This window comes from Pan troglodytes, chromosome 3, assembly GCF_028858775.2.
Source record: "Pan troglodytes isolate AG18354 chromosome 3, NHGRI_mPanTro3-v2.0_pri, whole genome shotgun sequence".
In the NCBI taxonomy this organism is placed as follows: domain Eukaryota; kingdom Metazoa; phylum Chordata; class Mammalia; order Primates; family Hominidae; genus Pan; species Pan troglodytes.
In genome coordinates, this window is record NC_072401.2 from 53,886,372 (window position 1) to 53,900,672 (window position 14,301).

Here is a 14,301-nt window from a genome sequence, read left to right on the forward strand (position 1 = left end):
TGGAAATATCAATAAAAAGAGAGAAAACCTAAAAAGAAACCAAAAAGAAATTGGTTTCCAGAAATTTTCTGGAACTGAAAAGTACAATAGCTGAAATTTAAAAAAACTTGCTAGAGAGATTCAATGGCAGATTTGAGCAAGCACAAAAATCAACAAACTTGAAGAAAGGACAAGGAAAATTATTGAATCTGAGGAATATAAAGAAAAAAATTGAAGAAAACAGAGCCTAAAGGACCTGTAGGACATCGTCAAACAGCCCCACACATGCTTTGTGGGGAGTCCTTGAGGAGAAGTAAGAGAGAGAAAGAGGCAAAGAGATTATTCAAAGAAATTATGACCAAAAACTTGCCAAATTTAATGAAAGACATGAATATAAATATCCAAAAAGCTCAATGAACTCCAAGTAGGATAAATTCAAAGACACACCAAAAGTATTACCATCAAACTATTAAAAGCCGAAGACAGAAAATTTTGAAAGCCGCAAGAGAGAAGTGATCATCACATATAAGGAATCCTCAATAAGATTATCTGCAGATTTCTCATCAGAAACTTCAGAGGCCAGAAAGCAGTAGGCTGATATAAAGTGCTAAAAGAAAGAAACTATCAACTAAGAATCCTATATCCAGCAAATCCGCACTTCAAAAGCTGGAGGATTCACACTTCTTTGTTTCAAAACTTACCACAAAGTTAACAGCGATCAAAACAGTGTGGTACTGGCACAAAGACAGACATATAGACCAATGGAATAGAACACAGTCCAGAAATAAACCCTCTTAGCACAAGGGTGCTAAGATTATCCAATGGGGAAAAGATGATCTTTTTGACAAATGGTGCTGGGAAAATTGCCACATACAAAAGAATACAGTTGGACCCTTACCTGATACCATTTACATTAAATTAATGCAGACTAGATCCATAACCTAATGTAAGAACTAAAACTATAAAACTCATAGAAGAAAGCATAGGGCAAAAGTTCACAACATTAGAATGGGCAATAATTTCTTGGATATAACATCACAAGTACAGGCAACAACAACAACAAAAGAACACAAATTGGATTGTATTACAATTTTAAAATTTTGTGCATCAAAAGTACTATTAACAGAGTAAAAAAGGCAACCCACAGAATGGGAGAAAATATTTGAAAATCATCTCTAATAAGGGATTAATATCCAGAATATAGAGAAAACTCCTAAAACTCAACAACAACAAAAAACAACATGATTTTAAAATGAGCAAAGGACTTGAATAGACATTTCTCCAAGAAGATATACAAATGGCCAGTAAGTACATGAAATGATGCTCAACATCATGAATAATTAGGGAAATACAGATCAAAACAACAATGAGATACCACCCCACCCTTATTAGGATGGCTACTATTTAAAAAATAATAATTATTATAAGTGTCGGCAAGGATGTGGAGAAATTGGAACCCTTATGCACTGTTGGTGGGAATGTAAAAGGGCACCACCAGTGTAAAATGGTGGTTCTTTAAAAACTAAAAGTAGAATTACCATATGACCCAGCATTTCCACTGCTGAATATATACACAAAAGAAGTGATAGCAGTATCAAAGAGATATCTGTACATCTGTGTTTATAGCAGCATTATTCACAGTAGTTAAAATGTGGAAGCAGACCAAGTGACTATTGGTGGATGACTGAATAAGCAAAATGTGGTAAACACATACAATGGCATATTATTCCGCCTTAAATAGGAAGGAAATTTTGATATATGGTATAACATGGATGAATCTTGAGGACATTATGTTAAGTGAAATGAGACAATGACAAAAAGGCAAATACTGTATTATTCCACTTATATGAGGTACTTAGAGTAGTCAAATGGTGGTTGCCTGGGGCTGAGCAGAGGGAAGAATGGGAGTTATTGCTTAATGAATACAGTTTTGCAAGATGGAAAGACTTCTGGAGATGGGTAGTGGTGATGGCAGCACAACAATATGATTGTACTTAATGCCACTCTACTGTACACTTAAAAATGATTAAGATGGTAAATTTTATGTTATGTATGTTTTACCACAATGAAAAATTGTGGTAAATAAACAATAAAGTTTTTTTAAATGTTGTCTCTGTACGTAACATGACTAAGCACCCTCCTATTCTCCTTCCCATCACATCTCTCCTAGATTATCTTGGGCATCTGAACCTAAGCAGGTGCAATAGTTTCATTTGATTGCCCCCTTTAAGTCCGCTCCTTGTTGGACTCATAGTTGCCTTTACCTGCCTACTTCTTGATGATCACTGGGCTGAGCTAGGAATTCTGCCTACTGCTAGTTGCTGTGCTAAAGATAAATGTAGTATGAGGAAACAAACTCACCAGCACCCTGGCAGGATCCTTCAGCCAGCCCACAGAGCAGTTGTTGCCCATTTGTCTTGGAAACTACACACTCTATTTTTAGAAAGGGACAAACAGATTCCCTGAGCTAGATCAAAATTCAACAGGGAAGCCGAGGTAGAGAAAACCCTGTTCCTAGCTCCTGAAGACTGTGAACCAGACTTGGAAACGCCAGGCTAACCCAAAGTAACCTGGGAACATTCAGCCTGACCTGGGTCAACCGTGATACAAAGGAATATTTAGAGTCTTGGCAGGAAGAGACCTGATAATTCCATAGCCTTCCTTATGGATCATGGCTCCCCATTAGATACAGAATAAATTCAGATTCTTCAAGCTGGTATTCAAAGCCTCCCGGGTCTGGCCTGCTCACCTATCTTCCCTTATTTCCCAATCCTTCTCCTCTCTATATCATTCCAGGGCTACACTGCAAACTCAACTATGGGTCTGATATAGTTTGGACAAATGTCTCCGCCCAAATCTCATGTTGAATTGTAATCCCCTGTGTTGGAGGTGGGGCCTGATGGGAGGTGATTGGATCATGGGGGTGGATTTCTCAGGAATGATTTAGCACCAGCCCCTTGGTGCAGTTCCTGTTATAGTGAGTGAGTTCTTCTGAGATCTAGTTGTTTAAAAGTGTGTATCACCTCTCCCCTTCCTCTCTCTTGCTCCTGCTCTGGCCATGTGATGTGCCTGCTCCCCCTTCACCTTCTGTCATGATTGTGAGTTTCCTGAGGCCTCCCCAGAAGCTAAGCAGATGCCAGCATCATGCTTCCTGTGCAGCCTGTGGAACCATGAGCCATTAAACCTCTTTTCTTTAGAAATTACTCAGTATCAGTTATTTCTTTATAGCAATGTGAGAATGGACTAACACAGGGTCCAAACTCCTTGGTTTGTCCTCAGAATGACTGTACTTTACGCTCTGTGATACTCATGATACATGGAGCTGGATTGGGACAGACAGACATCAAAAGGACTAAAATTAACTCTGAGTCCTATATACCTTCACTGTTTTTCATACTATCTCAAGCCAACTTTTACCTTGTAAACCAAAAAAAAAAAAAAAAACTCTAAGGCCCCTCAACCATCTGAATGGACTTTCTCAGCCAGGGCACTTTTAAAATTAAACCTGAGGCATGATGGGAAGTGGGGTTGGGCATACCTCATTATACCTTTCCAGCATTAACATCAACACAGACTTTAAATCTGATAAGAAACATTTTACGGCCGGGCGCGGTGGCTCACACCTGTAAGCCCAGCACTTTGGGAGGCTGGGGCGGGTGGATCACGAGGTCAGGAGATCGAGACCATCCTGGCTAACACGGTAAAACCTCGTCTCTACTAAAAATACAAAAAATTAGCCGGGCGTGGTGACAGGCGCCTGTAGTCCCAGCTACTCAGGAGGCTGAGGCAGGAGAATGGCATGAACCTGGGAGACGGAGCTTGAAGTGAGCCGAGATCATGCCACTGCACTCCAGCCTGGGTGACAGAGTGAGACTCTATCTCAAAAAAAAAAAAAAGAAAGAAAGAAAGAAAGAAAAGAAACATATTTTACAACCTATTCTCTCTGAAGCCTACTACCTGAAGGCTTCCTCTGCAAATAAGAACTTTAGTCTCCACAATCCTTTGTCTTAACCCAGACATTTCCTTTCTGCTGATCCCAGGTCTTTAAATTCAACCAATTGTCAACCAGAAAATTTTTAAACCCACCTATAAGAAGCCCCTGACCCCCATCCCACCCCCCACCACCCTACCCCACCACTTTCAGTTGTCTTACCTTTCTGGACCAAACCAATGTATTTCTTAAATGTATTTGATTGAAGTCTCATGTCTCTCTAATGTGTAAATGTCTCCCTAAAATGTTCTAAGCTGCACCCCAACCACCTTGGGCACATGTTCTCAGGATCTCCTGAGGGCTGAGTTACAGGCCACCGTCACTCATATTTGGCTCAGAATAAATCTCTTCAAATATTCTACAGAGTTTGACTCTTTTCATCAACAACCCAGATGTGGGTTCTATTAGGGTGCTGCAGTTTCTATCCTGTGTTTTTCACAGATCACCTTTGATCATCTCATTATTTGAAATAAATACAATATGAAAAAGTTTCAGACTTGGTCAAAGTCCAAAGACATCTTGATTGCTACAAAAGCAAAGGAACCTAGATAATTGAGCTTATACTGGAGTGAATCATTTAACATCTGTTTGTTTTCATTATTTTCCTTTAACACTCCTGTGAGAACTATAAAGTGACTTAAACCTGAATAACCAGTTTGACAGGTTTCTGTTGGGTGGGGACAACTAAAAAAAAACACAAAAAATATTCTTTAATCTCTCCAAGCCACTTTTGATATGTAAAAAATTCAAACCAGTTGTTATACTTTGCTCTGGTGCCAGAGTTATAAAAGACAGGTAAGAGCATAACATTGGCACCAGTCTGCCAGGAACGAATCCTGGCTCTACTGTTTACTAGCTACGCAACCTTGGGAAAGTTATCTAACTTCTCTGTGCCTTGGTGTCCCATCTGCTAAAATGAGGATAATAATAGCACTTACCTCATCAGATTGTGTGAGGATTAAATTGATTATCACATATAAACTGCTTAGAACATGCCTAGCATGTAGTTAAGCTCCCAGTAAATATTAGCGTTACAATGCAGAGGATTTCTGAAATGGGGAATGGATCTAGAACTAATCAATGAATTTGTGAGTCTCCTTTGTGAAACAGCAGCATATGGTGGTAATATGAAAATGAAAAACACCTTCTCTTCTCTTTAACAGGTTGATCTCCCTTGAGCCCTTAACTGGGAATCCCTATCTGTGCTTAGTTCCTAGCTTCATGATCTTGGACAAGTTAATTATTATCTGAGATTTTTCCAGGTTTTTTTTCAAATGTAAAATGGGGATAATAATTCCTACCTCCCACAGTTGTAAAGGAGGTAAAATATGGAGAGTGCCTACTGCTGTCCCTGGCATAGGAGGCTTCTCTTCCTAACTCCTTCTAATCCACACCTTAATTTTAGTGAGGACAGGTAGCTTAGAATTATATTTTAAAATATATTTCCCAAAATTAAACTTATCTTATTTCTATTTTATTTATTTATTTATTTATTTTTATTTTTTTTTTTTTTTGAGACGGAGTCTCACTCTGTCGTCGAGGCTGGAGTGCAGCGGTGCGATCTCGGCTCACTGCAAGCTCCGCCTCCCGGGGTCACGCTATTCTCCTGCCTCAGTCTCCCGAGTACCTGGGACTACAGAAGCCCGCCACCACGCCCGGCTAATTTTTTGTATTTTTTAATAGGGACGGGGTTTCACCGTGTTAGCCATGATGGTCTCGATCTCCTGACCTCGTGATCTGCCCGCCTCGGCCTCCCAGAGTGCAGGGATTACAGGCGTGAGCCCCCGCGCCCGGCCAATTTATTTTTATGTTTATTTTTATGTTTATTTTTCAGGAGGCAGGATGGCTGCTGGTACCCACCCTGTCCCTACTATTTTACTCTAATTTTACTATTTAAATCAGGCAAAGAAAAAATTTTTTTGAGACACAGAGTCTTGCTCTATTGCCCAGGCTAGAATGCAGTGGCACAATCCTAGCTGGCTGCATCACTGCAGCCTCAAACTCCTGGGCTCAACTTCTCTTCCCACCTGAGTGTCTGGAGTACCTAGAACTACAGGAACACACCGCCATGCCCGGCTAACATTTTTTTTCCTTCCATAGAGATAAAGGTGTCACTATATTGCCCGATCAGGTCTTGAATTCCTGGCTTTAAGTGATCCTCTCAACTTGGCCTGCCAAAGTGCTGGTGAGACAGCCAGGTGGGAGGGGGTCCCCGGAAAAACTCCAACCAACCTGCGCCCTGGGGTGGAGTCTCGGGAAGTTCACGCTGTTTGCAGCGGGGAGGAGCCTGGCCCCCTCACTTCCTGTGTGGAACCTAGGATTCCAACCGTAAAGCAGGAAGCATTCTAGCAGGGACTCTGGCCTAGCAAGAGTCCCTGTTTCTTCCTTTTCTTCCTTTTCACCCAATAAAATTCTGTCTTACCATTCAAATTGTCTGCAAGCCTGAATTTTTGTGGCCATGGGACAAAGAATGCCATCTTTAGCTTCACGAAGGAAAAGTCCTGCAACATTTTTGACCCCCAACATGGGGCTCAAGAAGCGGTGAGTGAAATGACTCAAAACCTCTCACTGTTGCTCCTAAGCCTTTTCATCCTCAGACTTCTGAGAGTGGGGGAAATCATGCCCACACCTCCGCATTGCTCCCCAGCCTTTTCATGGCCTTTTCTTTCCTTTTTCGGGATGGACCAGTGAGCAGCGGCTCCCCTCCACCCTCCCCTCCCTGCCTGGGCTGAGACACATGGCCCAAGGTGCCGCGGGCAGCTGGCTGGTGTTTTCTGCCACACACCCGGGGCCTGAAAGGCCAGCTCTGACCCGCAGCAATTAAACTTGTCTCCCTGGTGAAGGAACCACTTGAATAAGAATAAGAGGTTCTTCCCCAGGCATTTTTTAAACTTTTTTTCTTTCCTCTTCTTCACCCCATCAGTAGTAACTTTTAAAGTTCTTTTCCTTTTAGAAGATGCTTTACTAAACCAAGGCCCCCCAACCAACTATCTCTGTTTGTATTATCTGCAAAGTTTTGGTTCTGAAATGAAGCCTTCATCTGGTTTTACATATTGGGGGCACTGCCTGTAACTGCTTGATAGGGCTTTGTTCAGCAATCCTGCCTTAGGGGATGAGCCTGCTGTGGTTGATATCTGGATGTTTTCCTAGCCCTGTCTCTTAAAGAACCCCACCCGGGGACTGGGTTTTCTCCTGCCTGGCTGTTAGATGTGTGTGTTATATGCTTGTCAGTTATATATGTGTGTGTGTGTGATGTCTGTAAAAAGAGCTCTAATTAATTTGGCCTAAAGAAAGACAAGTGCTCAGATCTAATGTTTTTTTAAGAGAAGATAAAAGCTGTGATGCCTTTCAGTTCACGCGACTTTAATCTTTGAGAAATAAAAGCAACCTTAAAGATTATTGGTAAAAACAGATGTCATTAAAATGTAAATAGGTGGGCTGCATAATGCAGGTCAGATGCAAGGTTTGCTAAATGTTTTAAGGTTACAAACTGCTTTTTGGGTTTTGAGAAATATGACTTGCTGGCTTCACAGCTGGTAAGGCCTGGGGACACATGGAACTAACCACACCCTTAATTAAGAAGGCAAAACTTGGCTGCAGTTAGCACACAATTAGAACAACTTACCAGGTTTTAAATTAACGTTAAAAATTCTAGGAGTTACCATTACAACGTGTAATTGAGACTACTGGAAATAGATTTACATGCAAGGTGTGTAAGAACGGTAAAATGTGGTTTTTTAGTAAAAGGTTATAAGGAAGCATGGAAATGTAAATTTTTGCCTAGGGTTAAAGGATTGTTTTGAGTTAGATAGGAAAAGCTGAAGGTTCAAACAACTGGTGCAAGAATTATGGAAATTAATCTTGCAGAAGAGGTTCTCTGTGACCATGTTAACTAAATTCAAAAGGGTTATTAAAGGTTTTTGCTGCTTTAAAATTTCTGAGTCATCATTTTGGCAAAATTGTTTATAGTAATCTGGAACACTATTTCATAATATCAAATGTTTTAAACATATTTAACAGCCTTCCAAAAATCAAACTTAAGTTTCATAATTGTCTTTCCTGATACCTGGCTTTTAGATAGTCCAGAGGGCCCCTGAAACATCCAGAAAAGAGAGGCAAACGAGATGATTTGACATGTCTAGGTAAATGAAATTGTCATAATGATGTTCAATCTTGTTTAGGTTATATTTTTGTGAGTAATATTAATACATGTTCCAAAACCGTATGGGATTTTCTAAAATTCTAATGTCTAAGTTATGCTACCAATCATAATTAAGGTTGTTATGTTAACTTTTTGTAAACCACAGAGAAAACCAAACTCCTTTGTCAATTGTGTTTCCAAGTGTAACTACCCTGGACATTTTTGCTATTCAGAGACAATTGTTGTCTTGTTTTAATCCTTTTCAAGAGATGATTTAGAATAAGCCGTAGAACTGTAACAGGTGCTCTCAAATACAGGCTTCTGATAACTTTGGAGATTGTGACATTGGAATAAAGGAAAATGTACAGGACTCATGAAGAGCTGAAATGTTCACGAATATCAACCAAAGCAAGAATTAACTAAATGGACTGAACTCAGAAAACTAAAGCAATCTTTTTGACTTTTGCTTGGAATATTGCTCATCCTTGTTTTGTTTCTCAGAGTCAAGGAAACTTATTTTGAACTATTTATGGCCTTTAATAATTAAGCAAGGTATACTTCTGTAATCAAAATTTGAAGCATGTTTGTTTCTCTCTGCCTGGTTCCTCTAAAATTTGAAAACTATCTGTGAGTATTCATAACTTATGGCAATATAGTTGTTTACATCAGTGCAATAGGAATCCACTTCTCTCTTGCAACAGGACACAATTGGAAAAACTGGTTACTTTACCAAGTCTTTGACTGGAAGGGTATGCTTTCCTTTAAGGAGTCAATCTTGACTTGCAGCACCAATAAAATCCCAGTGGGGAAACTGGCCTCATACCCTTGTTTACACAGTCCCTGCACAGGGTTCCTATGGTCAGTAAAGAATGCCACTTTTAACAGGTCCAGGAACTCCAAGTTTATCTTGGAACCTTAAGAGGAGAGGATCACCAAACTCACAGGTATTTGAGGATAAACCCATGCCTGGGCTCAGCTTTAAAAGGTCTTATCTGATTCCTTGTGGAACAAACTTCCATCAAAGCCAATCCGAAAGGCCTTTGCGGAAATAATAATTCTTGCTGTACTTTATGCAAATAATCAGGCCAAGTATAAAAATGTAAAGTCTATTTTGCGAACAACTCAGTCCTATCATGATTTGTTTGTTTGTTTTTAACAAAAATGAGGACTGGCGAGTGAGAAATCATGTTTCAAAACCTATCATATATTTGTCATTAAATTCTAAACTCACTAGTTGTTTTTAAGTTTTTACCTACATTTTAAGACTAATCCTACTTGTTCCTGTGAACCAACCAGCAGTCTCCAGCTGCAGCTCAGAAAGAACAAGAGGGATGGGTAATGTGAAAATCTGGATCAACATTCTAGTTCTGAGGAATTATCCTGAAAACCCTGCCAGGTGATGGGAATGAATAGGATGCCCATCACTTGGACATTTCCTTTGGGAAAATAAGACCAAGGGAGCTAACAAAAGCCAAGCATCATGCACCCAAATCTTAGCAAGCATAACTATAGCTATCAGTCATCTAGGTGTGTCACAAGACATCCTTTCCTCTCCCTTATTGGAGGAGGACTCAGTTCTACGGTTTCACCTTAGCATTCAGCTTATGATAGGGAGTCCATGCAACTCCCCTGAGACACATTTTTGTTCCAAACTCAATTCCAAGCTTTGGGTCAAAGCCCTAGGAAAGAAAACTGGATCTAAGGGATCCAGAGGTAGACAACAAGAGAGGTTAAAAGGCACAGCACAGGTGATCGTGGCTGATTCCTGCCAATTAAGCCACGCCCAAGCTTCCTGTTTCATGGATAAAGGCCACGTTAGTGTCCATGGCATAAATGAGGTCTAGGGAATTCAAGGCTACTGACAATAAGGGAGATAGGGCATATGTGGGTAAGAGTGGCAGATTTTCACCCCCTAAACCCCCTGCTTCATGAGTGTAAGTCATTTTAACACCCATGGTGGTGACTGCCAAGGTCGCCTGGACTCGGGGATGGAAGGACAGAAGAGGGAAAGAGGACGCTCTTTCCTCTCTCTCTCACATACCCCAGATATCTGCTAGGAAGAGAAGGGAAGCTTCCAACTGAACTTTATAATAATTTTATTGGGCATAAACTCTCTTGAGGAGAATCCAGGTGTTGAACAGGAACTGCTGCAGAAAGGAGCACAGGAGCCATGGCCCACCATGTGGGCAGACAGGGAGGGGCAGGTGAGGCCTGAAAGTGATGCTTGCTTTCTCAGCAGGGAAGCTTATAGCCTGGGGCAAGGTCTGAGTTCTCCCTGGGCTTCCTGGAGATTAATTTGCCACTGTTAGGAGGGCACAGAGCGAGCAAGACCAGCCTCACCAACTGTGTGGGAGTTGAGTTAGGCCTATTACTGGCTTTCCCCCACTTTCTTAGTGACAGAGGTGGCCATAATCCCCTCTGGAACATAACCCCGTTAGCCCAAGAACCACCCAGCATCCCCTACAGTGGCCATAGCAAGCTCTGCCCAAGGAGAGTCTGAGCTCAGACTTGTCTAACCCTGCACCCACCTCATGGTTTTTCTCTACCCATCCCAATAGCCAGTCACAAAAGACAGAAACTTTTGGGAGCTTCATGGCCCTGACCATTACCTGAGAAACCCAAATATGTATCCTGGCCAACTTAGGGTAAGCTTATATCCCCATTCTACTATCGTAGCTGGTGCTCTCTTGAAAGCACCACCTCCTGGCTGGAGATCATCCACCTCAGGACATAATAGCAATTAATGACAGAATAACCCTGCTCCAAGGGAGGAGAAAACAACACCTAATTTCACTGCCTGCAACATCGTGGCTAACCAGAGGGCCTGGGTCTGTCCACATAAAAACTTCACTGCTAGCATAACCAGCATCCAAGAAAGCCAGCACACTAAGCATATCTACAACCAAGGACTCTCACAGAGTCTACTTCACTCCCCTGATACCTCCATCAGAGCAGGTGCTGGTATGCACAGCTGGGAAACCTGAAGATGGATCACATCACAGGAATCAGGTATTTCTCAGCACCAGCCTGGAGCCTGGTAGCTGCACTGGGTGGCTGGACCCAGAAGAGCAATAATAATCATTCAGTTCAGCTCCCAGAAAGCCACATCCCTAGGGAAAGGGAGAGCATACCACATCAAGGGATCACCCTATAGGACAAAAGAATCTGAACAGCGGCCTTGAGTTCCAGCTTTTTCCACTGAAACAGTCTACCCAAATGAGAAGGAATCAGAAAAGTAATTCTGGTAATATGACAAAACAAGGTTCTATAACACCCCACAAAACCACACTAGCTCCCTAGCAATGGATTCAAACCAAGAAAAACATGTCTGAACTGCCACATGAAGAATTCAGAAGGTTGATTATTAAGGCTACTCAAGGAGATACCAGAGAAAAGTGAAAACCAACGTAAAGCAATTTAAAAAACAATACAAGACATGGATGAACAATTTTCCAGAGAAACAGACATCATAAAGAAAAAACAATCACAACTTCTGGAAATCAAAGACACACTTAGAAAAATATAAAGTGCACACTTAGAAAAATATAAAGTCAACAATAGAACAAGTAGAAGAAAGAATTTCAGAGCTTGAAAACAAGGCTTTTGAATTAACCCAATCTGACAAAGACAAAGTAATTAAAAAAATGAATAAAGCGTCCATGAAATTAGGGATTATGTTAAACAGCCAACCCTAAGAATAATTGGTGTTCCTGTGGAAGAAGAGAAATTTAAAAGTTTGGGAAATTTATTTGAGGGATTTCCTGGCCTTGCTGGAGATCTAGATATCCAAATACAAGAAGCTCAAAGAACACCCAGGAAATTCATCACAAAAAGATCATTACCTGGGCACATAGTCATCAAGTTATCTAACATCAAGATGAAGGAAAGAATCTTAAGAGCTATGAGGCAAAAGCATCACGTAACCTATAAAGGAAAATCTATCAGATTAATAGCAGGTTTCTCAACAGAATCTCTACAAGCCAGAAAGGATTGGGGTACTATCTTTAGCCTCCTTAAGCAAAATAATTGGCAGCCAAGAATAGTTTATCCAGCAAAACTAAGCTTCATAAATAAATAAGAGATAAAGTATTTTTCAGAGAAACAAATGCTGAGAGAATTTGCCACAAGCCAGCACTACAAGAAATGCTAAAAGGAATTCTAAATTTTTTTTCTTTCTTTTTCTTTTTTTTTTTTTTTAAGATGGAGGCTTACTCCATCGCCCAGGCTGGAGTGCAGTGGCACAATCTCAGCTCGCTGTAACCTTCACCTTCCGGGTTCAAGTGATTCTCCTGCCTCTGCCTCCCGAGTAGCTGGGATTACAGGCATGCACTACCACACCCAGCTAATTTTTGTATTTTAGTAGAGATGGGGTTTCACCATGTTGGCCAGGCTGGTCTCTAACTCCTGATCTCAAATGATCTGCACCCCCCTCAGCCTCCCCAAGTGCTGGGATTACAGGTGTGAGCCACTGCGCCCAGCTGGGATTCTAAATCTTGAAATAAAACCTCAGAATAGGCAAAAATAGAACCTCCTTAAAGCATAAATCTTGCAGGGCCTATAAAACAACAACACAATGAAAAAAAAAGGTATTCAGGCACCAACTAGCACAAGGAATAAAAAAGTACCTTACATCTCAATACTGAAGTTGAATGTAAATGGCCTAAATGTTCCACTTAAAAGATACAGAATGGCAGAATAGATAAAAATCAAGTAACCAGGTATCTGCTGTCTTCAAGAGACTCACCTAATGCATAAGAAATCACGTAAACTTAATGTAATGGGCTAGAAAAAGATATTCTAGGCAAATGAACACCAAAAGCAAGCAGGCATAGCTATTCTTATATCAGACAAAACAGACTTTAAAGCAACAACAGTTAGAAAAGACAAAGAGGTGGCACATTATATAGTGACAAGAGGATCAGTCCAACAGGAAAATATCACAATCCTAAGTATATACTCACCTAACACTGGAGCTCCCAAATTTATAAAACATGTATTACTAGACCTAAGAAATGAGATAGATGGCAACACAATAATAGTGGGGACTTCAATACTCCACTGACTGCATTAGACAGATCATCAAGACAGAAAGTCAACAAAGAAACAATGGACTGAAACTATACCCCAGATAGATATTTACAGAACATTATACCCAACGACTGCAGAATATTCATTTTTGTCATCAGCCCATGGAACATTCTCCAAGATAGACCATATGATAGGCCACAAAACAGGTCTCAATAAATTTTAAAAAGTCAAAATTATATCAAGTACCCTCTCAAACCACAGTGAAATAAAACTGAAAATTAACTCCAAAAGGAACCCTCAAAACTGTACAAATAATGGACATTAAATAATCTACTCCTGAATGATCTTTGGACATTAAATGATCTTTGGAACAACAATGAAATCAAAATGGAAATTTAAAAAATTCTTTGAACGATAATAGTGACACAACTTATCAAACCCTGTGGCACACAGCAAAAGTGGTGCTAAGAGGAAAGTTCATCAAACTTTTGACTACATCAAAAAGTCTGAAAGAGCACAAATAGACACTCTAAGGTCACACCTCAAGAAACTAGAGAAACAAGAACAAACCAAACCCAAACCCAGCAGAAGAAAAGAAATAACAAAGGTCAGGGCGGACCTAGATGAAATTGAAACAAACAAACAAACAAAATTCGAAAGACAAATGAAAAAAAACTTGGTTCTTTGAAATGATAAACAAAATTGATAGACCATTAGTGAGATTAACCAAGAAAAGAAGAGAGAAGATTCAAAAAAGCTCAATTAGCAGTGAAATGGGAGCTATTACAACCAATATCACAGAAATACAAAAGATCATTTAAGGTTACTATGAACACCTTTTAGTCACACAAACTAGAAAATCTAGAGAAGATGAATAAATTCCTGGAAATATACAACACTCCTGATTAAATCAGGAAGAAATGGAAACTCTGAACAGACCAGTAACAAGCAGTGAGACTTAAACAGTATTGGTAGAAGGGCTGAGGCAGGGCTTGTTTGTCTGACATAATGTAGAAGAGTCTTGGAACATGTCCTGGGTCCAGGGTCCAAAACCCCTTGTGGCCTATGGAACACCAAGCTCTGTGCCAAAGAGTGGAAGGCTGCCCCACAGCACTACAATCTAAACCCAGGGCATAAAACCCCTTGTGGCTTGGATGGAATC

General features: G+C 40.5%; 1 protein-coding gene across 2 annotated transcripts in view; it reads right to left on the bottom strand.

The window, feature by feature from the left end:
• The window catches only part of FAM47E (family with sequence similarity 47 member E), a 70,329-nt gene that overhangs the window by 43,024 nt on the left and 13,004 nt on the right, over nucleotides 1–14,301 (bottom strand). The window lies entirely within an intron of this gene.